At 38.5% G+C, this 26427-nt stretch overlaps 1 protein-coding gene across 1 annotated transcript in view; it reads left to right on the top strand.

Moving 5' to 3' along the window:
• Positions 1–7022: 7022 nt before the first annotated feature.
• The window catches only part of LOC109272069 (monocarboxylate transporter 1-like), a 29030-nt gene continuing 9625 nt past the window's right edge, over positions 7023–26427 (top strand). Inside the window, exon 1 of the mRNA XM_019457873.2 lies at positions 7023–7159. The gene's annotated coding sequence lies outside the window, so the exon portion shown is untranslated. The remainder of the gene's footprint in view (positions 7160–26427) is intronic.

Raw genomic sequence — 26427 nt, forward strand, 5'->3', positions numbered from 1 at the left:
TTTCAGGCTGTTGGATAATCCACATTGAGTTGATTTTTGTATATGGTGTGAAGTAGGGGTGCAACTTCATTCTTTTACATACAGATATCCAGTTGTCCCAGCATGACTTGTTGAAGAGACTTTTCTTTTTCCATTGAATGGTCTTGGCACCTTTTTCAAAAATCAACTGGTTATAATAAGCATGAAACCTACAGATAACACAATGACACTAATTAGATCGATATCTTCCAATAATAACTCTGAATGTAAATGGACTAAATGCCCCAATCAAAAGACATACGGTATCAGAATGTATTAAAAAAAACAAGATCCATCTATATACTGTCTGCATGAGACTCATTTTAGACCTGAGGGCACTTTCAGATTGAAAGTGAGAGGATGGGAAACCATCTATCATGCTACTGAAAGTCAAAAGAAAGCTGGAGTAGTCATACTTATATCAGATAAACTAGATTTTTAACTAAAGACTGTAACAAGAGATGAAGAAGGGCATTATATCATAATTACGGGTCTATCCATCAAGAAGAGCTAACAATTGTAAATGTTTATGCCCCCAACTTGATGGCACCCAATTATATAAATCAATTAATGATCAACATAAGCAATCTTATTGATAAGAATATGGTAATTGCAAGTGACTTTAATACTCCACTTACAACAATGGACAGATCATCTAGGCAGAAAACCAATAAATGAACAATGGCCCTAAATGATACACTGGACCAGATGAACTTGACAGATATATTCAGAGCTTTTCATCCAAAAGCAGCAGAACACTCAGTCTTCTCGAGTGCACACGGAACATTCTCCAAGACGTATCACATACTGGGTCACAAAACAGCCCTCAATAAATACAAAAAAATTGAGATCATACCATGTATATTTTCAGATCACAACACTATAAAACTTGAAATCAACCACAAGAAAAAATTTGAAAAGCCTCCAAGTGCATGAAGGTTAAAGAATATCCTACTAAAGGATGAATGGGTCAACAAGTCAATTAAAGAAGAAATTAAAAAACATATGGAAGCAAATGAAAATGAAAACACAACAGTCCAACCCTTTGGGATGCAGCAAATGCAGTCTTAAGAGGAAAATACACTGTAATCCAGGCCTATCTCAAGAAACAAGAAAAATCCCAAATAAAAAACCTAACCTCACACCTAAAGGAACTAAAAGCAGAACAGCAAGGAAACCCCAAAGCCAGCAGAAGAGAAATAATAAAGATTAGAGCAGAAATAAACAATATAGAATCCAAAAACAAAAACAAAAACAAAAACAGAACAGATCAATGAATCTAAGAGCTGGTTTTTGAAAGCATAAACAAAATTGATAAACCCCCATCCAGACTTCTGAAAAAGAAAAGAGAGAAAACCCAAATAGATAAAATCATGGATGAAAGAGATCAAAACCAACACCACAGAAATACAAATAATGATTAGAGAATACTATGAAAAATTATATGTCAACAAACTGGACAACCTGGAAGAAATGGACAAATTCCTAGACACCCGCACACTACCAAAATTCAAACGGGAAGATAGAAAATTTGAACAGACCCATAACCAACAAAGAAATTGAATCAGTTATCAAAAATCTCCCAACAAATAAGAGTCCTGGGCCAGATGGCTTCCCAGGAGAATTCTACCAGACATTTAAAGCAGAGTTAATACCTATCCTTCTCAAGCTGTTCCAAAAAATAGAAATGGAAGGAAAACTTCTGGACTCATTCTATCAGCCAGCATTACTTTGATTCCCAAACCAGACAAAGACCCCACTAAAAAGGAGAATTACAGGCCAATATCCTGATGAACATGGATGCAAAAATTCTCAACAAGATACCAGCAAACCAAATTCAACAGTATATTAAAAGAGTTATTCACCATGATCAAGTGAGATTCATTCCTGGGCTACCGAGCTGGTTCAATATTTGCAAATCAATCAATGTGATACATCACACTGATAGAAGAAACTATAAGAACCATCTGATCCTGTCAATGGATGCAGAAAAAGCATTTGACAAAAGACAGCATCCTTTCTTAATAAAAACCCTCAATTAAGTCGGGATAGGAGGGACATACCTTAACATGATAAAAGCCATATATGAAAGGCTCACAGCTAACATCATCCTCAATGGGGAAAAACCGAGAGCTTTCCCAGGAACATGATAGGGATATCCACTCTCACCACTGTTGTTTAACATAGTGTTGGAAGTCCTAATCTCAGCAATCAGACAACAAAATGAAATCAAAGGTATCCAAATTGGCAAAGAAGTCAAATTTTCACTTTTCACACATGACATGATACTCTACATGGAAAACCCGAAAGACTCCACCAAAAAGCTGCTAGAACTGATACATGAATTCAACAAAGTTGTAGGATACAAAATCAATGTACAGAAATCGATTCCTATACACCAATAATGAAGCAGCAGAAAGAGAAATCAAGAAATTGATCCCATTTACAATTGTAACAAGAACCATAAAATACCTAGGAATAAACCTAACCAAAGATGTAAAAGATCTGTATGCTGAAAACTATAGAAAACTTATGAAGGAAATTGAAGAAGATACAAAGAAATGGAAAAACATTCCATGCTCATGGTTGGAAGAACAAATATTGTTAAAATGTCAATACTACCCAAAGCAATCTACACATTCAATGCAATCCCAATCCAAATTGCACTGGCATTCTTCTCAAAGTTAGAAAAAACAATCCTAAAATTTGTATGGAACCAGAAAAGACCCTGAAGAGGCAAAGTAATGTTGAAAAAGAAAACCAAAGCAGCAAGCATCACAATCCCAGACTTTAGCCTCTACTACAAAGCTGTAATCATCAGGACAGTATATTATTGACACAAAAAACAGACACATAGACCAATGGAATAGAATAGAGAACTCAGAACTGGACCCACAAATGTAAGGCCAAATAGTCTTTGACAAAGCAGGAAAGAGTATCCAATAGAAGATCCAGGACTGTCTTTAGCAAATGGTGCTGGGAGAACTGGACAGCACCATGCAGAAAAATGAACCTGGACCACTTTCTTACTTTATACAAAAAATAATAAACTCAAAATGTATGAAAGACCTAAATGTGAGACATGAAACCATCAAAACCCTAGAGGATGAAACAAGCAACAACCTCCTTGACCTCAGCCGCAGTAATTTCTTGCTTGACACGTCTCCAAAGGCAAGGGAATTAAAAGCAAAAATGAACTGTTGGGACCTCATCAAGATAAAAAGCTTCTGCACAGCAAAGGAAAACAATCAGCAAAACTAAAAGGCAACCGACAGAATGGGAGAAGATATTTGCAAATGTCGTATCAGATAAAAGGTTAGTATCCAAAATCTATAAAGAACTTATCAAACTCAACACCCAAAAAACAAATAATCCAGTGAAGAAATGGGCAAAAGACATGAACAGACACAGATGTCTAAAGAAGACATCCAGATGGCCAACTGACACATGAAAAAATGCTCAACATCACTCATCATCAGGGAAATACAAATCAAAACCACAATGAGATACCACCTTACACCTGTCAGAATGGCTACCATTAACAACTCAGGAACAACAGATGTTGGCAAGGATGTGGTGAAAGAGGATCTCTTTTGCATTGTTGGTGGGAATGCAAGCTGGTGCAGCCACTCTGGAAAACAGTATGGAGGTGCCTCAAAAAAACTAAAAATAGAACTACCCTATGACCCAGCAATAGTACTACTAGGAATTTGTCCAAAGGATACAGGAATGCTGATTCATCGGGGCACATGTACCCCAATGTTTATAACAGTGCTATCAACAACAGCCAAATTATGGAAAGAGCCCAAATATCCATCAACTAATGAATGGATAAAGAAGATGTAGCTTATATGCAGAATACTACTTGGCAATGAGAAAGAATGAAATCTTGCCATTTGCAACAATGTTGGTGGAACTGGAGGGTATTATGCTAAATGAAATAACTCAGAGAAAGACAGATGTTTTCACTTATATGTGGAATTTGAGAAACTTAACAGAAAGCCATGGGGGAAAGGAAGGGGAAAAAAAATAGGCAAACCATAAGAGACTCTTAAATACGGAGAACAAACTAAGGGTTGATTTTGGGGGAGTGGGGGAGAGGGGAAAATGGGTGATGGGCATTGAGGAGGCACTTGCTGGGATGAGCACTAGGTGATGTAAGTGATGAATCATGGGAATCTACTCCCAAAGCCAGGAGCACACTGTATACACTGTATGTTAGCTAACTTGACAATAAATTATATTAGAAAAAATAAAAAACTAGATTTCTAAAAATGAAAAGAAATAGTACCTAATATTTGGGACTTTTTGTAAGCCTAAAACATATTTTCAAATATGTATCTAGCCATAAAAAAAATCAATTGGTTATATATTTATGAGGCAATTTCTGGACTCTCAATTCCATTGTTTGTCTCTATATTTGTCCTTATGACAGTACCACTCTGTTGATCGCTGTAGCTTTGTAATAAATTTTATAAGAAGGAAGTGTGAGTCCTCCAACTTTGTTCTTTTTCAATATTTTTATGACTATTTGGGGTCCCGTCCAATTTCATATGGAATTGAAATTGCATATGAATTTGGAGATCTTTTCCACTTTTGCAAAAGGGGCTGTGGAAGTTTAATACGGATTACATTTAATCTATAGATCATACTGAGTAGTATTGCCATCTTAACAATATTAGGTCTTTCTATTCAGGAACATGGATGTCTTTCCATTTATTTAAATCAGCAGCATTTTGTGTTTTCAATGTATTGGTCTATCAACTTTATGTAGTAAGGAATTTGGCCTCATCTAAAAAGAGGTCTGGCCTTTGTCCAAGCTCCTGAGAGGTGACTTCTTTAACCCTTGAAACTTCCCAAGTGTAGAGGAGTGTCTTTGTAATTCAGGGTATGTCCCACAGATCAACCCCAATGGTTTATGCTAATGAAACAACTCAGGGTGGGGGCTGGCAAGCCAGAAAGAACAACCATGTGATTTGGAGAAGTAGGGCTTTGTGTCACATGATAACAGCCCAACCTCTGTGGTTGGGGGAAGTGGGGGCTGGAGATTTGAGTTCAATCATCTACGTGACGACTCATGTCAAGTAATGAAGCCTCAATAAAATGCTCAATACCAGGTCTTGAGTGACTTTCTCTGGCTGGCAAAACTGTTTGAACATTGTCACACATCATAGCTGGGAGAGAGGACTAGAATATCAAGTCCCAGATTCTCCCTATGCTACTCTTCCCTTGCCTGATTCCAATTTATCCTTTACCTGTGAAAAACATAACCTTGAGTATAATAATTTCTAGTGAGTTCTGAGTCTTGCTAGCAAATCAGTGACCCTGAGGGTGGTTGTGGGAACTCCCCAATTTGTGGCCAGATCGTTTGAACTGAGGGTGGCCCTGGGGACCCTTGAACTTACAGCTGGTGTCTAAAATAAGGGCAGTTTGGGGGTGCCGTTTCTTCATATTGTACTGTTGCCTAAATGCTTTGCAAACGCTTTAGTTAAATATAGCCCTAGGTATTTTAATCTTTTGGATGCCACTGTAAATGGAATTGTTCTCTTAATTTCTTTTTCTCTGTTTTTAACAAATGCTTATTCAGCACTTGCTCTATGCTAGGCTCTATCCCAATGCTTCACAAACACTAGTTTTAATCCCGTAACAACCCTAATTAGGTCCTTTGGTTTTTGAAACTCAGCAGTCTGGCTCCTGAGTCCATATTCTGAACCCACTACACTGCTCCTTTACAAGACTTCTTTGAGAAGTTTCCTGGGAATCACCCTATCCCATCTCTTCCCACTGCCATTTTATAAATTCACTTCTGAACCAGAGTCTCCCACTCTCTCCCCAACTTAACTGTCTACAATCAACCCTGAATGCTGCCGCCACCCTAACAGCCCCTAAAGCACCAGTGGCCTACTCCTAGGGTTGGTTAGGGATTTAAATGTGTGTGGTAGGGGATGGGGGTGGAGTGGTTGGACAAGATCCCAGGATGCAGCAAATGCTCAACAAATGTTGGCTCTTTCGAACCTCAGCCTCCTCAAAGAAACTAATTTCTTGGAAGGCAGAGGCCTTGATCTATACTTTCTTGGTATTTCTTAAAAGTCAACGTGATGTAATCACTTTGACACACTCTGGTCTCTGGACTTGCTCAAGAACCTCCAATGGCTCTTAGGACACAATCAGTCTGACTTCAAAGGCTGGCTGCTGCTAGCTCTGTGACCTGTGTAAAATGCTTAATCTCTCCGAGCCTCGGGTTCTTTACTTGCAAAATGTAGTAGCCACATCACAGGGTCATGAGAATTCAAGTGAGGTGCCTAGCACAGAATCGGTCCCTCAAAACTGCTAGCTCTAATTAAATCCTGTCTCGAACATGCGGGGTCCAAACAAATTTGGCCTCCCAGATTCGCTCGTCTCTCCGTTTCCGGCATACGCACCTTCCCCCTAGAGAGGGGGGCCGCCACCCTCTGACCCGCTCCTCTTTCCCGACTTCTGCGTTTAACCGCCACCATCCACCAAATGCCACATGCAAGTTCCCTAATTTCCCTCACAAAACTCATTTAAAGCGCTCTGACGGTTTGAGTGACTTCCCCCGAGTTCACCCAACTCTGCGGAGGCCACAGCCCGCGCTCGCACCACCCGCCCCTCGGCTTCTTCCCGGGCCCGAGGTGCACCCGCATCCATTCACACCCCGCCCAGCCCCTCCTCTTCCAGCAGCTTCCCGGCTCCTCCGCGCGCCCGCCCGTCGCCCCCCACACCTGAGACCCCGGAGGTACGCCCCATCCGTCCTTCGCGGCTTTTCCCTTTTGTCTGCCAGAGACTGAGGGGTAGGCCGGCGCCGGCGTCCCGCACGCGTGTAAGTCACCGCGAGGATGCGGGGGACTCGTGGCCGGATGGGGGTTCCGCGGTCGCGGCCGCGTGGGGGCCGGACAGGTGTCGGCGCGCTGGGGGGCAGGGGGCGGTGGCCAGAAGAGCCAGCTCCGCCCCCGCGCGCAAGCTCCCGCAGGGGCAGCGTAAAAGGGAGCGGAGCCCACCCGCCACACTCCGCGTGGAGCGCTCCTGCTGCGTGGGAGTGGGAGCCGCGTGCGGCCCAGAGGAGCTCCGCCCCGCGCCGCCGCGTCACGCACACGCTCGGCGCCACGAGCCGCGCATAACGGTTAGTTGGGTAACGGCCGGCGGCGGCGCTCGGCGCGGAGCCTGCGGTGCCCCAGCTGCCCTGGCGGGTGGGAGGGAGCCTGGGGCGGTGGGGGTGGGGGGAGTTGCGCAGACCTGGGTCTCGAGGGAGGGAGGCGGTGGACTGGGAGGTCTCCGACCCGGGAGCGGGAGATTCGGGCCAGTGGCGGAGGTTCAGGCAGGTGTGCAGGCCACCGACCGGGGAGAGGATGAGGTCGTGGTGACCTGAGGGAAATCGCTTTGTCTCCACCGGGAATGCTTTTGTTCTGGAAGAAACATGACCTGGGCTGTAAAATCAAATAGGGTTGACCAACCTCATGCCTCCGGGCTCTGTTGGTCAGATTGTGGCTCTGCGGCAGGTGATTCGGGCGGGAGGTTTTTCGTTTTTGGCGGTGTGGCATGCCATCTTTAACTTTCCAATCTTTAAAGTCTTTGTTTGTTTGTTTGTTTGTTTTTTATGTGATCTCCACACCCAAGGTGGGGCTCGAACTCCTCTACTCTTAGCTAAGCGTCGCTTGCTCTCCGACAGAGCCAGCCAGGCGCCCATATTTGGTCCTTTTTTAATTTATCCTGACAAACTCACTTCCCCCCTGTTCTTGATTCTCTGTGACTGCTCTGCCCACAGAAATTCCCCTTTCTTCTCAAATCCTGCCTGTCCTGTTCTCCATTGTAATTTTTTGTATTATGGGAACCTTTATTATGGTTGTACAAAGTTTTGCTTACTTTCTCTCCTTCGTTTTGAGTTTCGTTACGGTAGTGACTATCTTTGTAGTTCCCATAGCACATAGTTGAACGGTAAGAGCAACTTTTGGGTAATTACTATGACCCATGTAGTACTCTTTTCTTATGGGTCCAGTCACATCAGTTACATTAGTTAAATTAGCCCCAAATCTTATATGGAGTTAATGCAAGCCTTTGTCATACCAATTTTAGTATATGTGCTGCCGAAGCGAGCACAAGCCTTTGTCATACCAATTGCAGTAACTTCTTGGGAGTCCTTTGACCCTTAAATTTGGGATTACCGTACCTGCAAATTAGAAATGCAAATGCTTGGGGCGCCTGGGTGACTCAGTTGGTTAAGCATCCGACTTACCCTTTTCAGAGATCTGGGGTTCAAGCTCCACTTGGGGCTCAAGGCTGACGGCTCAGTACCTGGAGCCTGCTTCAGCTTCTCTCTCTCTCTCTCTCTCTCTCTCTCTCTCTCTCTCTCTCTCTCTGCCTCTCCCCCGCTTGCAGTCTGTCTCTCTGTCTTTCAAAAATAAACATTAGAAGAAATTTTTTTTTTTTTTTTTTTTAAATGCACATGTTTACATCCCTCTGCTGTGGTTGCAACACGTTGATGTTTTCAGTTTGTGATGTAGAAAACAATATGGCAGGGGAGCAGATCAACAATTTACTCTTGGTTTTTTTAGGAAAGTGGAATAGATTGTTGAAATTATTGTAAGTGTACTTTAAAGGAAGTGATTTTTAATGATAAGTGTATTCTCGGGCTTATATTGTCAGCATTTTAAAACTCAAGTTTAACCTGTAATTGTATTTTCAGGTAACACAGTTTCTTTATTGATATTTCTTTAGTGTCCAAAAATGCTTTTTAAAACAACTTTGCAAATAAGCATTTATCAGTATGTAGTGTAAATAATGTTTAGCTAGACAAACAATACTCAGTGTTTTGTGATTAGGCCCTCTACAGAAACAAAATAACTTTATTCCTTCTTTGAAGTAACGGTGCTCCAATGCAGCAGTAATAATGATCTTCAGATTCATTCATGGAATATTAAACAAGTATGTATACAAGAGTGTACTAGAAGGAGACAAATTTAAGGGTCTCAAATTTGGGATGAGAACTTTCAGAGTAATGAATAAAATTGTGAAATAATATTTTAGTCTGTGGTCTTTAGTTACCAAAACCTACGATTTATTTTTTCATAGAACAATAAACTATAAAACTGTTTTTAAAAACTATGAAGCTAATGATAGTGTTACATCTTTCTGTAAGTAGTTCAACTTTTTTTTTTTTTTCCAAAGAAAAGGAATAACAACTTTCTCTGCTGTCTTCCTCTTTGTGATGCTTTTTCCCAGCTTGGCCTCAAAACTGTGTGAAGTGGATGCTAGCAGTGGTATATAGTAGCATTTCTATTCAAAAGGAGTAATGTAGATGACCATAACCCTAATTACTTATTTGTTATTTTAAAAGAGCCAGTACATTTCTGCTTCAAATTCTGGGGTAAAATTCATCATATATTAATTAAAATAGTATATTTAGGTTTTGACTTGGAGAGCCTACTTTGGATTGCTGTAGAAAATAGCGTTTGTAGCTTGTATTCTAAATTGTAATCTGGAATTCTAAGCAAAAGTCTCCTGTATAGTGTAAAAAACTGAAGGACACAGCCTCAACCCTCCCTTTTTTCCACTATTCAGAGTCTAATGTCCTTTTTAAAATGTGGGGGGGAAATGGGTCTGTATTTAGAAATCATGCCAAAATAAATTTCAAACCAGAAAGACAGGAATTTGTTAATCTGGCAGAATTGTGTTGAGTTCATGTCTGAGTTGTGAATTTTTTAATCCATAATTTTTCTTTTGGATCCTCAAGTTTATTCGCTTTCTTTTTCTTTCTGAGTCTAAGACACTTGCAGTTTTAAATATAATTATGACCGTGGAATAAAGTTTTTAACACAAGACAATGTTACTATTAAAACTGTGATGAGTCAGTTCTTAGTGACCAAAAACTGTGACTTTTTAAAAACAAATGGTGAGAAATCATAACTGGCAACTAAACTCAACATTTAATCAAATCCAGAATGTATTATATTAGCTGTTCCAAGTGAAACTTCTTGTATCAAACAGCTCTATTGTGACTGTCTATGTAAATTTAAACATAAATATTCATGAGGCATCTGGCTGGCTCAGTGGGTACAGCATGTGACTCTTGACCTCAGGGTTGTAAGGTCAATGCCCCAAGTTGGGTGTAGAGATTGCTTGAAAATAAAATCTTTAAAAAAGAATTAAAAATTCAAGTATAAATAATCTGAGATGAATTAACCTTGTTTTTTGAATCTTAATTCAGAGGAAAAACTTATAAAATTCATGCCCTGGAGCATTTCTATTTAATGTAGTCTTAAAACCTGGATTGTTTCTTTTGAACTGAGATGTTATGGTTTCTATAACTCAAATGAAAATTTTAGAAACCTTTTTAGAAATATTTTTATAATCCTACTTTCAGCATAGGTAGGTGAAATGCTTTTAGCACAGGTACTCTTTAGTTTCAAATGGTGCAGCAGTTTTATGGAATTATTTTGCAAATTGTTTCACATGTACTCTGAATTTAAAATGATCTCTACTGAGATGAGAATGGGTGCCTGAGGACTTCTTTACCAATTCTTCTTACATAGATTTCCTCTCCTTTACGAAAGGAAGGCTATCTCAGTCGTCCCAGTTCTTACTCTGGTGTACTGCCCCAGGCTATAAAAATCTTTGGGGAACAATCCAAACAAAGGGAAAAATCCAGAATGCATAACCCTAGAGAGAGAAATGTTGAAGGAGGCAGGACCATATTTCACCCAGACACAGACTCTGCCTTTGCTGATTGTCTTCCATGAATCTTAGAACTTGAAAGAGAGTAGCTTGTAATAGGAGTGTTTATCAACTCACTGTTTTGAATTCAAATGAGGTCAGATCTTTTCTGATGATGAGGACTGGCCAGTTAGGTTATAGAGTGGCTGTTTTTTATAAACATAATGAACCAAGTGCCAAGGTTTTGACAATGATATATCTAAGGCACATATAACACATGTACAATATGCCAGAAACTACATTATGTGCAACCATTAAACTTACCATTTTAGTAGTCAAGGTGTAAGGGGTACATATTTTCCAAAGTTCTTTTTGCGACAAAACAGTTGAAGATCACAGACTTGGGAGTCACTTGTATATACACCTACTTCCCTTCAAAGTAAATTTAGGATGTTAGGTTAAGAGAACATAAAGTGGTACAAATTAAGTCTTTATATCATTCAGTATTTTGCTTGTTTTTCTGCTTCACACCAAATATGAATCTTATAAAGGATTATAGTTGTGAAAGAAAATTCAGTAGCTCTGTCCAGAAAGACCTGAGGCAAAGGATATTATGGGATGCAACACTATTATCCAGAGTAAAAACAGAAACCTAGCTAGGGACCAAGTTCCTGAATCAGAACCAGCCAATTCCTTTATCAAGGATGAATTGTGCTTTGGGAAATCAAGGCCCAGTGGTGTTGGGGAAACTTTGAAATGGCTCCTACACTAACCATATCTCTTTTGTAGGGAAATGGACACTATGTTCTGTATTCTTTCAAGGATTTTCGCTTATCTTTGTTTGCTGCATCAGTGAATGGAAATGTGTGGAAAATTGTATTTGTAATAATTTCGTGGCATACTCTTACCCATTCTGATGAATAGTCAAAATAATTGGAGGAAATCTCTGAAGGAGATGACTCTGTAATTGCTATCAAGCCCTAGAACAATGGTGGCCTCCTGTTCGGATTTAATTCCATTAATTTCTGAGCTCTAGCAGCTACTTGGAAAATTCTAAATGTTAGGAGGAGACGTGTGGGCCATTTATCCTAAATCACTTTAGAGGACTTAAAGCAATCTGATTGGTGGAACTTCCAGGCCCTGGTCATATCTCAGTTCTATTTCTCTGGCCAGGAGGCCCTGGGAAAGCCTGGGGCAAGTCCAGAGCCTTTCAAGGAACACTGTGGAAGAAGTCTCAAATCCTGGAGGAACAGAAGCAATGTGAAAAGGTTGCCCAAGCTCTTGTTTTTTGTGGTAACATCAGCCTTATATGTGCATTGGTGTGTGTGTGTTTAAATGAGATTACAAATAAGGTAACCTTTCTTAGATATCTGTGTACACATATTATGGAGAATAACTAGTTCTGTAGGAAAATTTTTCATATCTTATATTTTTAATTGACAATCTAAATAAAGCATTTTCTGGATATTGTGGATGACCATCGTTTTAAAAGAAAAGTACTGGGGCACTTGGGTGGCTCAGTTGGTTAAGTGTCCAATTCTTGATTTCTGCTCAGGTCGTGATCTCACAGTTCATGAGATCAAGCCCTACATTGGGCTATGTACTAATAGCATGGAGCTTGCTTGGGATTCTCTCTCTCGTCTCTCTCTGCCCCTCCCCCTGCTCATGTGCTCTCTCTTTCTCTCTCAAAATAAACTTTATATAAATGTTATTAACTACTTTTACAGATGAAAGAAAAATGTCATGTGAAGGCATTTTTTAAAAAAATTAAAGTGGTCACTGAATTTAAAATTCCTTTTATTTATTTATTTTTTTAGAGAGGCTACAAGTGAGCGAGGGGCACAGAGAGAGAGAGAGAGAGAAAATCTCACAAGGGGGAGAGAGAGAGAAAGAAGTGGGGCTCACCCGGGGCTTGTGTTTTACCTGAAGCGGGGCTCGTACTCACCCAATGTGGCACTGATTTGAACTTACGAACTGTGAGATCATGACCTGAGCTGGATTCATATGCTTAATGATTGGGCCACCCAGGTACCCTAAAATGAATTCTTAATGAACTAGGAGTAAAACTTCTTATACATGATAGTGCATCTACCAAACTCTGGAGTAAATATTTTTCTTGATGATGAAACATTGTATACATTACCTTTAAAATCACAAACAAGAATGCCAACTATTAAGGGCTGAATTATGTCACCTCAAAATTCATGTGTTGAAGTCCTAACCCCCAGTACCTCAAAATATGACTATATTTGAAGATAGAGCCTTTAAATTGTTAATTAAGGTAAAATGATGCTACATGAGTAGGCCCTAATCCAGTATTACTGGTATCCTTATAAAAAAAAGGAGAGACACCAGATCTTGTACACACAGAGAGATAATGTGAATACACAGTAATAGGGCAGCCATCTACAAACCCAAGAACAGAGGCCTCCGAAGAAACCAAACCTGCTGACGACATCTTGATCTTGGACGCCTACCCTCCAGAGCTGTAAGAAAATAAATTTCTGTTGTTTAAGCCACTTAGTCTATGGTATTTTGTTACGACAGACTGAGCAAACTAATACACCAATATTTTTATCTAACATTGTACTGGATAGTGAGCCCAGCACAAAAAGATAGGGGAAAAAAGTGTCAGACTTAAAAAGGAGGAAACCAAGCTATAATAATCTCACATAACATGATTGTCAGTGTAGAAAACCTTAAAGAATATACCAGTTAATTATTAAAAAATAATAAAATGTTTGCAAATTTTTCAAATTAAAGAACAGTATTCAAAAATCAATTGTGGTGGTACTTATGGAGTAAGTTCTCTGAAAATCTCCTTCATAAAAGCAATGAGAAAACTGGCAAAAATTACTAAAATCAACTTTTCAGAACTCAATTAACCAAAGGCTTATAATAACTCAATGAAACTGTATACCAGAAAATAGTAAAATCGAAGAACAGCAAGATTTGTGGTGTTTAAACATGACCCATTCCCATCCTTCTCTCCCCAAGTCTATAAAAATGACTAAAAACAAATAACCTCACAATAACAGTAGTTGTGGACACCAGCAATCTAGTGCCCCTGGTGGGCAGAATGGGTTTGGAACCCTCTAAAAGGCCCTATTCTCAGAGAATTGTCATTATTTAACATGTCCAGGTCTCTCCCAGGGCTTATCTTTATTTGATCTAATTCAGAGCTTGCTTAGTGTGAACAATCTTTTCTCCAGGACATTTGTTGAAAACAACCAGAGGCAATTATTTAACATCTCAGCTGCCTGAGTTGGAAAAACAATTGGGACAAACAAAAAGATGACCAAACAATCAAAAGGAAAATCTTGGGAATAAGATGTCCGTAGGGAATTTTTGAAAAGCTCTGATATAATCCTGGGACTCCAGAAGATCATGCACATGTACAAGACTGGTCCCATGCTCAAGAAGTACCTGAGAAGGCCTGAATTTACTACCTCTGTCTGACCATGAAGCTCTGTATGAGCAGGAACTGAAGACTAAGGTAGACATGTAAGCTGTCTGCTAGAGAGTTGAAAATATGCCACACCACACACATAATGCTCTTTTGCAATGCCTAGGAGATATCCTGATTCAAGGTATTTAGGGAAGTCTTTGTCCAGTTATTGATTTAACACTAAGCTAATTGAGCAGAGATTTCAGTGGCCACATATGACAAAACAAAACAACAACAACAATAAAGTTAACATACTTTGTTCAGGAAGTTATTTTAAAAAAGGCAATAGCAGTGTCAACACAAGCCACAAAGAGCAATACCAACTAACCCGTGGGGAGGGAGGGAATCTGATTCCCACAACTGTGACGTATGTTATGTAAGATGTCTTGTTATCAAAAACAACAACAAAAATATGTGACACACAAAGAAACAGAAAGTATGGTCTATACACAGGAAGAAAAGTCATTCAGTAGAAACTATTCCTGAGGAAGCCCAGATTTTGGACTTACTAGACAAAATCTTTAAATGAACTATTATAAAGATGTTCAAGTAATTACAGAAAACCATGACTAAAGACATTGAGAACAATGTCTTACCTAATAGAGACTATCAACCAATAAAGAGATAATTCTTTAAGAAAAAAAAACATAGAAGTTTTGGAACTGAAAAGTATAGTAACTGAATGCAATGTTTATGAGAGGACCCCAAAAACAAACTTAAGCTGGCAGAAGAAAGATTCAGGAAACTTGAATATAGGTCAATTGAAGTTATCAACCCAACAAAAAGAAAGAAAAAAGAATGAAGAAAATGAATAGAGCCTCAGAGACCTATGAAACATCAACTGTACAAACATATGCATAATAGGAACCTCAGAAGAGGAGAGAAGGGGCAGAAAAATATTTGAAGAAATAATGGGCAAAAATTCTGTAAATTTGATGAAAGCCATCACACATCTAAAAAGTTCCACAAACTCTTCAACAGGATAAACCCAGAGACCCACAAAGACACCCATTCTAATCTTCTGAAAGTCAAAGACAAAGAATCTTGAAAGTCGCAAGAGAGAAGCAGCTCATCACAAATGATTCTTAGTAAGATTAACAGCTAGTTTTTGTTAGAAACCATGGAAGACAGAAGGCAGTGGGATGGAATATTCAAAGTGCTGAAAGAAAGACTGTCAACCAATAATTCTATATCCAGTAAGACTATCCTTCAAAATGAAGGAAAGGGTAAAACATTCCCAGATAAAAACTCAGAGAATTCATTGCCAAAGCCATCTTGAAAAAGAAACCGAAGCTGGAGGTATCACACTCCTGGACTTCAATATGTATTACAAAGCTGTAATCATCAAGACTATGTGGTACTGGCACAAAAACAGACACTCAGATCAGTGGAACAGAATAGAGAACCCAGAAATGGACCCACAAACATATGGCCAACTAATCTTTGACAAAGCAGGAAAGAATAGCCAATGGAATAAAGACAATCTCTTCAGCAAGTGGTGCTGGGAAAACTGGACAGTGCCATGCAGAAGAATGAACCTGGACCACTTTCTTACACCACACACAAAAATAAACTCAAAATGGATGAAAGACCTAAATGTAAGACAGGAAGCCATCAAAATCCTCCAGGAGAAAGCAGGTGAAAACCTCTTTGACCTCGGCCTCAGCAACTTCTTTCTCAACACGTCTCCAGAGGCAAGGGAAACAAAAGCAAAAATGAACTATTGGGACCTCATCAAAATAAAAAGCTTCTGCACAGTGAAGGAAACAATCAGCAAAACTAAAAGGCAACTGACAGAATGGTAGAAGATATTTGCAAATGTCATATCAGATGAAGGGTTAGTATCCAAAATCTATACAGAACTTATCAAACTCAACACCCAAAAAACAATCCAGTGAAGAAATGGGCAAAAGACATGAATACACACTTCTCCAAAGAAGACATCCAGATGGCCAACCCAACACATACAAAAAATACTCAACAATACTTATCATCAGGGAAATACAAATCAAAACCACAATGTAATACCACCTTATACCTGTCAGAATGGCTACCAATAACAACTTAGGCAACAACCGATGTTGGCAAGGATGTGGAGAAAGAGGATCTCTTTTGCACTGCTGGTAGGAATGCAAACTGGTGCAGCCACTCTGGAAAACAGTATGGAGGTTCCTCAAAAAACTAAAAATAGAACTACCCTATGACCCAGCAATTGTACTACTAGGCATTTATCCAAGGGATACAGGTCTGCTGTTTCAAAGGGACACAAACACCCCCCATGTTGATAGCAGCACTATCAACAAGAGCCAAAGTATGGAAAGAGCCCAAATGTCCATCGATGGATGAATGCATAAAGAAGATGTGGTGTATATATATACAATGGAGTATTAATCGGCAATCAAAAAGAATGAAATCTTGCCATTTGCAACTATGTGGATGGAACTAGAGGGTATTACACTACGCAAAATTAGAGAAAGACAAATATCATATGACTTCACTTATATGAGGAATTTAAGATACTAAACAGATGAACATAAGGGAAGGGAAGCAAAAATAATATAAAACGGGGAGGGGACAAAACATAAAAGACTCTTAAATGTAGAGAACAAAGAAAGGGTTGCTGGAGGGGTTGTGGGAGGGGGGATGGTCTAAACAGGGAAGGGGCATTAAGGAATCTACTCCTGAAATCATTGTTGCTAACTAACTTGGATGTAAATTAAACAATAAATAAATTTACGAAAGAAAAGGCAATATACATGTTTGTAACATTTTTCATTTACCTGATTTGAAAGACAGCTATATAAAGCAATGATCATAAAACTGTTTATGGGCTTATGATGTATAAAGATGTAATTTGTATGGCAATAATACTATAAAAATGGGGGGGGGTATACAGGAGAATAGTTTTTGTACACTATTGCAATTAAGTTGGTAGTAATCCATACAAGATTGTTTTAAATTAAGATACTAATTGCAATCCATACAACCACTAAGAGAATAGCATGAAATAAACAAGGTAATTAAAGGGGCACATTTAGGGCACCTGGGTGGCTCAGTTGGTTAAGTGTCAGACTTTGGCTCAGGTCATGATCTTGCAGTCTGTGAGTTTGAGCCCTGCGTCGGGCTCTGTGCTGACAGCTGAGAGCCTGGAGCCTGCTTTGGATTCTGTGTGTGTGTGTGTCTCTTCTCTCTGCCCCTCCCCTGCTTGCTCTCTCTCACAAATCAATAAACACTTTTTTTAAATAAAAAATAAATAAATAAAAGGGCACACTTAAAATATCTATTTAACACAAAAGAAAGCAGTGATGGAAAAATAGAGGAACATAATTGACGTGAGACATAGAGAAAACAAATAGGGAAATGGAAAACATAAATCTTAGCTTATCAGTAATTACATTAAATATGAATAAATAAAAAAACTCCAATCAAAAAGCAGTGATTGGCAGAATTGATTTTGCCCCCAAAGTGAAGAAAACCAACATCGTATTTTTATTAACTAACTGAATAGCAAATTTATAACACATTCTTTCCTATATGTTTTGACTGTGTACCCCATTTTTTAAAAAGATTCAGTATGTTCAGGGTGACTGGGTGACTCAGTCAGTTAAGTGTCCAACATGGTTTTGACCCAGGTAATGATCTTGCAGCTTGTGGGTTCAAGCCCTGCATTGGGCTCTGTGCTGGCAGCTCAGGGCCTGGAGCCTACTTTGGATTCTGTGTCTCCCTCTCTCTGTGCCCCACCCCCTTCTCAAAAATAAATAAACATTTAAAAATTTTTCAGTATGATATAGTGTTTTATTATTTCAGGTGTACAATATGGTGATTCAGTAATTCTATACATTACTCAGTGCTCATCACAATAAGTGTATTCTTAATCTACTGTATCACCCGTCTCTTCACCACCTTCCTTTTGTAACCACCAGTTTGTTCTCTATATTTAAGAGTCTTTTTGTTTGTCCCTTTTTTGTTTGTTCATTTGTTTTGTTAACTTCCACATATGGGTGAGATCATATATTTGCCTTTCTCTGACTGACTTATTTCACTTAGCATCATACCCTATAGATGTATCCATATTGTTGCAAATGGCAGGATTTCATCCTTTTTTTTTTTTAATGTTTATTTATTTTTGAGAGAGAGCATGTGCACATGTGTGCATGACTGGGGAAGGGGTGAGGGGCAGAGAAAGAGGGAGAAAGAGGATCCAAAGTGGGCTCTGCACTGACAGCACAGAGCCCGATGCGGGGCTCGAACACAAACTGAGATCATGACCTGAGCCGAAGTTGGACACTTAACTGACTCAGCCACCCAGGTGCCCCTTATTTGAATTAGCATTATGCCCTGTAGATCCATTCATATTGTTGTAAATGGCAGGATTTCATTTTTTTATGGCTAATAGTCCATAGTCCATATATATGTATGTATACACACACACACACACACACACACACACACCACATCTTTAGCCATTCATCTACTGATGTACAACTGGGTTTCTTCCATAATTTTTCTATTGTAAATAATGCTGCAAAAAACATAGTGTGGGGCATATATCTTTTTAAATTAGTGTTTTCATAGTCTTTGGGTAAATACCCAATAGTGGAATTACTGGATCATATGGTGATTCTATTTTTAATTTTTTGAGGAAACCCCATACTGTTTTCCACAGTGGCAGCACCAGTTTGCATTCTGACCAACAGTGCATGAGGATTCCTTTTTATCCACATCCTCATCAACACTTGTTGTTTCTTGTGTTTTTGATTATAGACATTCTGACAGATATGAGGTGATATCTCATTGTGGTTTTGATTTGCATTTCCCTGATGATTAGTGATGTTGGTTATCTTTTCATATGTCTGTTGGCCATCTGTCTGTTTTCTTTGGAGAAATGTTTGTTCATGTCTTCTGCCCATTTTTCAGTTGGATTATTTGTTTTTTTGATGTTGAGTTGTATAAGTTCTTTATATATTTTGGATACTAACCTTTTATCAGGTATGTCATTTGCAAATATCTTCTCCCATTCAGTAGGTTGTCTTTTTGCTTTGTTGATTATTTCTTTCACGGTGCAGAAGGTTTTTATTTTGATGTAGCCCCAATAGTTTATTTTTGTTTTTGTTTCTTTTGCCTCAGGAGACATAGCTAGAAAATTGTTGGCTGATGTCAGAGAAATTACTGCCTGTGCTGTCTTCTAGGACTTTTATGTTTTCAGGTCTCACATTTAGGTCTTTAATCCATTTTGAGTTTATGTTTGTGTATGATATAAGAAATTGGTGCAGTTTCATTCTTTTGTGGGTAGCTGTCCAGTTTTCCCAACATCATTTGTTGAAGAGACTATCCTTTTCCCATTGCATATTCTTCCCTCCGTTGTCAAAGATTAATTGACCATATAATCATGGACTTATTTCTGGGCTTTCTATTCCTTTCTATTGATCTATGCATCTATTTTTGTGCCATTACTATACTGTTTTGATTATTATAGCTTTGTAATATAACTTGAAATCTGGGATTATGATACCCCCAGTTTTGTTCTTCTTTTTCAAGATTACTTTGGCTATTTTGGAGTCTTTTGTGGTTCCATACAAATTTTAGGATTATTTGTTCTAGTTCTGTTGAAAATGCTATTGGTATTTGATGGGGATTGCATGGAATCTGTACACTGCTTTGGATAGTACAGACATTTTAACAATATTTGTTCTCCCAATCCATGAGCATGGAATATCTTCTCATTTGTTTGTGTCATCTTTAATTTCTTTCATCAAAGTTTTATAGTTTTCAGAATGCAGGTCTTTCACCTGCATGGTTCAGTTTATTCCTAGATATTTTATTATTTTTGGTGCAATTGTAAATGGGCACAATTGATTTTTTAAATGATCCAACTATGTGCTATCTAGAAGAGACACACTTTAGATTCAAAGACACAGGCAGATTTAAAGTAAACATGAAAAAAATGACATGTCATGAAACAGTAACCAAAGGAAAACAGGAATGGCTATAAGAATATCAGGCAAAATCAGGGCACCTGGGTGACTCAGCCAGTTGAACATCTGACTCTTGATTTTGGCTCATGTCGTGATCTGACAGTTCGTGAGTTTGATCCCCATGTCAGGATCTGTGCTGACAGTGTGGAGGCTGCTTGAGATTCTCTCCCTCCCCACCCCCTCTCTCTCTCTGTCCCTCCCCCACTCACAGTTGCTCTTTCTCAAAAATAAATAAGTAAGCATTTTTAAAAATCAGGCAAAATAGACTTTAAGACAAAAATTGTTGCTACACAAAACGAAGGATATCTTATGATGATAAAAGGGTCAATCCATCAGGAAGACCTAACAATTATAAATGTATATAAACCTAACAACAGAGCCTCCAAAGTACATGATGCAAAAATTGATGGAATTAAAGGGAAAAATAAACAATTCGAGAATAATAGTTGGAGATTCAATAGAGTTTTAATAGAACAACTACCTAGAAAGTCAAGGAACATACTGAAGACTTGAGCAACACCATAAACCAAGTAAACCAAAAAACATAGAACACTTCACACAGCAACAGCTGAACATACACTCAAGTATTCATGGAACCTTTTCAAGGACAGAGCATGTATTAGGCCACAATCATGTCTCAATAAATGTAAAAGGACTCAAATGTATTCTCTGACCACAATGTAATGAAATCAGAACTCAACAATAGAAAAAAAAAAATTGGGCACATGGGCAAATATGTGGAAATTCACACATTCCTAAATAACTAATGAAGAAGAAATCATAAAAGGAAATTATGGAACACATTGAGATGAATGAAAACAAAAATACAAATAAAAATACCTAAACTTCTGGAATATAGCTAAAATAGTGCTTAGAGAAAAATTTATAGCTGAATATGTCCATGTTTAAAATGAAAAAATATCTCAAACTAATAACAACCTTTTATCTTAAGAAACTTGAAAAACAAACTAAATGCAAAGCAACCAGAATAAAGGAAATAATAAAGATTAGAAAATAAATAAATGAACTAGAAATTACAGCAGGAGAAAATCAATGAAAACAAAAGATGGTTCTTTCAAAAGATCAAGAAAATTGACAAACTTTTAGCTAAACTAACCAAGAAAATAAAAGAGAAGCCTCAACCAGAAATGAAAGAGGGTACACCATGTAATAAAGAATTAACCTCACCCATAGAGAGATCTGGCCTTTGCCCTTGGCTACTGTGATATTATCTCTAGACCTCTGAAACTTCCTGCCTAATAGGAGTGTCTTTCTTTGTCTGGAACATTTGGCCATATTGTATCATTTCCAACCTTCAAAAGAAATGGAAACTAAAGATATTAGCTTACCCTATGGGAAAAGCTGGAGACTAAAGGTTATCCATGTGAGTAATATGTGATCAAGCCCAATTGAAAATTCTGGACACTAAAAATTCAGGTGAGCTTCCATGGTTGGTAATACTCTGTATTGTCACACACTGTGTCTGGGAAGACATAATGCTATCCATGACCATGGGAAGAGGATGATCAAAAACCCTGCATTTGGAGGCATCACAATCCCAGACTTTAGCCTCTACTACAAAGCTGTAATCATCAAGACAGCATGGTATTGGCACAAAAACAGACACATAGACCAATGGAATAGAATAGAAATCCCAGAACTAGACCCACAAACGTATGGCCAACTAATCTTTGACAAAGCAGGAAAGAATAGCCAATGGAAAAAAGACAGTCTCTTTAACAAATGGTGCTGGGAGAACTGGACAGCAACATGCAGAAGAATGAAACTAGACCCCTTTCTCACACCATTCACAAAAATAAACTCAAAATGGATAAAGGACCCGAATGTGAGACAGGAAACCATCAAAACCCTAGAGGAGAAAGCAGGAAAAGACCTCTCTGACCTCAGCCGTAGCAATTTTTTACTTGACACATCCCCAAAAGCAAGGGAATTAAAAGCAAAAATGAACTACTGGGACCTCATGAAGATAAAAAGCTTCTGCACAGCAAAGGAAACAATCAACAAAACTAAAAGGCAACCAACGGAATGGGAAAAGATATTTGCAAATGACATATCAGACAAAGGGCTAGTATCCAAAATCTATAAAGAGCTCACCAAACTCCACACCCAAAAAAACAAATAATCCAGTGAAGAAATGGGCAGAAAACATGAATAGACACTTCTCTAAAGAAGACATCCAGATGGCCAACAGGCACATGAAAAGATGTTCAACATCGCTCCTCATCAGGGATATACAAATCAAAACCACACTCAGATATCACCTCACGCCAGTCAGAATGGCCAAAATGAACAAATCAGGAGATTATAGATGCTGGAGAGGATGTGGAGAAACAGGAACCCTCTTTCACTGTTGGTGGGAGTGCAAATTGGTGCAGCCACTCTGGAAAACAGTGTGGACGTTCCTCAAAAACTTAAAAATAGACCTACCCTATGACCCAGCAGTAGCACTGCTAGGAATTTACCCAAGGGATACAGGAGTACTGATGCATAGGGGCACTTGTACCCCAATGTTTATAGCAGCACTCTCAACAATAGCCAAATTATGGAAAGAGCCTAAATGTCTATCAACTGATGAGTGGATAAAGAAATTGTGGTTTATATACACAATGGAGTACTACGTGGCAATGAGAAAGAATGAAATATGGCCCTTTGTAGCAACGTGGTTGGCACTGGAGAGTGTTATGCTAAGTGAAATAAGCCATACAGAGAAAGACAGATACCATATGTTTTCACTCTTATGTGGATCCTGAGAAACTTAGCAGAAACCCATGAGGGAGGGGAAGGAAAAAAAAAAAAAAGAGGTTAGAGTGGGAGAGAGCCAAAGCATAAGAGACTTTTAAAAACTGAGAACAAACTGAAGGTTGATGGGGGAGGAGGGGAGGGAGGGAGGAGAGGGTGGGTGATGGGTATTGAGGAGGGCACCTTTTGGGATGAGCACTGGGTGTTGTATGGAAACCAATTTGACAATAAATTTCATATATTGAAAAATAAAACAAAAAACAAAAAACAAAAAAACCCCCTGCATTTGGACTTCTCCCAGACTCTGCCCTGTGCATCTTTTCCTATGATTAATTTTATCCTGTGTCCTTTCCCTGCAAGAAATTATAAACATAATAGTTTTTAGTGAGTTCTGTGAGAGCTTCCATTAAATTACCAAACCTGAGAGAGTTTTTGGAAACACTTCACGGGTTTCCCTACCAAATTTACAATTGCTGTTAAAAGTGTGGGCAGTCTTGTGAGGACTGTTCCTCGTTGACTAAACCCTTTGTATATCATTACAGAAATAAAAAAAAGGATTGTAAAGAAATACTATAAACATGCTAAAAAAATTATAAAACCTAAATGAAATTAACAAATTTATATTTAAAAAAAAACTACCAGGGGTGCCTAGGTGGCTCAGTTGGTTGAGTGTCCGACTTCAGCTCAGGTCATGATCTCACCGTCCGTGAGTTTGAGCCCTGCGTCGGGCTCTGCACTGACAGCTCAGAGCCTGGAGCCTGTTTCAGATTCTGTGTCTCCCTCTCTCTCTGACCCTCCCCCATTCATACTTTCTCTGTTTCAAAAATAAACGTTAAAAAAAAAAAAAACTACCAAAGTGACTCAAGTAAATCTGAATAGACCTATTGTAATTAAAGAGATTGAGGTAGTCATCAAAAAATCCCACAAGGAAAACTGGAAACCCAGATGGCCTCACCAGTAAATTCTGTGAAACATTTAAAGAAGAACTAACACCAATCCTTTACAAGCTCTTCCAGAAAATAGTAAGGAAGGGAACATTTCCCAGCTTGTTCTTTGAAGCCAGAATTACCCTGATACCAAAACTGAAGATACCACAAGGAAAGAAAACTACAAACCACTATCCTTTACTAATATAGTAAAAATTCTCAACCAAATAGGATTAAACTGAATTCAACAGCATATAAAATGGGTTATATATCATGACAAACAGAATTTATCTCATGAACATGGGAATTCATATGCGGATCAACATATAAAAATCAGTCAGTATGCCAAACCATATTAATGAAATGAAGACCAAAACCACATGATCCTCTTAATAGACTTAAACAATGCATTTGACATAATCCAATGCACTTTCATGATAAAAACACTCAACGATTAGAAATAGAATGAAACTCCCAAGCTTAATAAAGATAATCTACAAAAAAACCAAAAACATAAGTAACATCATACTTCATGGTGAGCTAATAAAATCTTTTCCTCTAAGGTCAAAAATAAGACAAGGATGTCCACTCGCATGACTTCTATTTCACATTGTACTGGAGATTTTATCCAGGCTAATGATGCAATGAAAAAAACAAAGCATTCACATTGTAAAGGAAGATGTAAAATTATCAGAGATGGCATGATCTTATATACAGAAAATCTTAAAGAATCCATGCACATCGACACATAAATCTATTAGAAGTAATGAATGAGTTAAGTTTGTAAGATGCAAGATTCATATTCAAAAACTAATTATATGACAATACACCACCAATGAAAAATCCAAAAGCAAAAGTAAGAAAACAATCAACAATCAATTTACAATACCATCAAAAATAGTAAAATATTCAGGAAAAAATTTAAACAAGGAGGTTCAAGACATGTACACTGAAATCTTCAAAACATTGCTGAAAGAAGTCTTAAATAAATGGGAAAACTTCCTGTGTTCTAGATCAGAAGACCAGAAGGCTTAATATTATTAAGATGGCATTACTCCCCAAATCTACATTCAACATTGTCCTTCTCAACATCTCAGCCTTTCCCCCCACCCCCTTTGGCAGAAATTGACAACTGATCCTAAAATTTATATAAAAATGCAAGAACTCAGAGTCATCAAAACTACCTTGGAACAGAACAAAAGTGGAGGACTTATGCTTCTTCATTTTAAAACTTAGTGAGGCACCTGGGTGGCTCAGTCAGTTGAGCGTCTGACTCTTGATTTCAACTCAAGTCAGGATCTCAGATTTCTTGGGATCAAGCCCCACATCTGGCTCTGCACTGACAGCCCAGAAACTGCTTGGGATTATTTCTCTCTCTCTCTCTCTCTCTGCCCTACCCCCTCAAAGTAAATAAATAAACTTTAAAAAAATAAAATTAAAATAAATAAAACTTAGTGTAAAGCTACAGTAATCAGGGGGCACCTGAGTGGCTCAGTTGGTTAAGCGTCCAACTTCGGCTAAGATCATGATCTTAGTCAAAGAATTTGAATAGACATTTCTCCAAAGAAGACACTTCTCCAAAGACATATATCCAAAGAAGTTATACAGATGTCCAATAAGCACATGAAAGGTGCTCACCATCAGTAGTTACTAGAGAAATGAAAATCAAAATAATGATGAGTTACCACTTCACACACATTAGGATAGTTAGAAATCATAGACATAAACAATGTTAGTGATGATGTAGAAAAATTGGAACTTTCATACATTGCTGGTGGAATTGTAAAATGGTGCAGCCATTTTGCAAAAAAAAAAAAAAGTTTGGCAGTTTCTCAAAATGTTAAACAGAATTACCATATGACCTAGCATTTTTACTAAGTAAAAGTGAATTGAAAGAATTGAAAACCTGTCCACACAAAAGACTGTGCACAAAATTTCATAGCAGCATTATTCATAATAGCACCAAAGTGGAAAGAACTTTTTAAAGAATTGCTGTATGTCTGGGGTGCCTGGGAGGCTCAGTCAGTTGAGTGGCCGACTCTCAGTTTTGGTTTAGGTCATGATCCCAGGTTTGTGGGATCAAGCCCCACAACAAGCTCCACACTGAGAGTGAATCCTGCTTCAGATTCTCTCTCTTCCTCTCTTTTTCCCCCTCTGCCCCTCTCACCCGCTTGCATGTTGCATAATCTAAGAAGAAAGAAAGAAAGAAAGAAAGAAAGAAAGAAAGAAAGAAAGAAAGAAAGAAAGAAAGAGAAAAGAAAGAAAGGGAGAGGAAAGAAGGAAGGAAGGAAGGAAGGAAGGAAGGAAGGAAGGAAGGAAGGAAGGAAGGAAGTTGCCATATATCTAGTGAGTTTTATGGGATACTAGTATGTCCTTCCTGAAATTTTTTTAAATATTTATTTATTTTGGGGACAGCACAAGTGGGGGAAGGGCAGAGAGAGGGGGACAGAGGATCTGAAGTGGGCTCTGTGCTGACAGGCTAACAGCAGTGAATCCGATGTGGAGCTCGAACTCACAAACTTCGAGATCATGACCTGACCCAAAGCCGGATGCTCAACTGACTGAGCCACCCAGGTGCCCCCTTCCTGACACTTCTAAGTTAGCCTATAAATTCTAGGAACATAAAAACCAG

This window comes from Panthera pardus, unplaced genomic scaffold, assembly GCF_024362965.1.
Source record: "Panthera pardus isolate Hobbes unplaced genomic scaffold, ASM2436296v1 HiC_scaffold_11, whole genome shotgun sequence".
In the NCBI taxonomy this organism is placed as follows: Eukaryota; Metazoa; Chordata; class Mammalia; order Carnivora; family Felidae; genus Panthera; species Panthera pardus.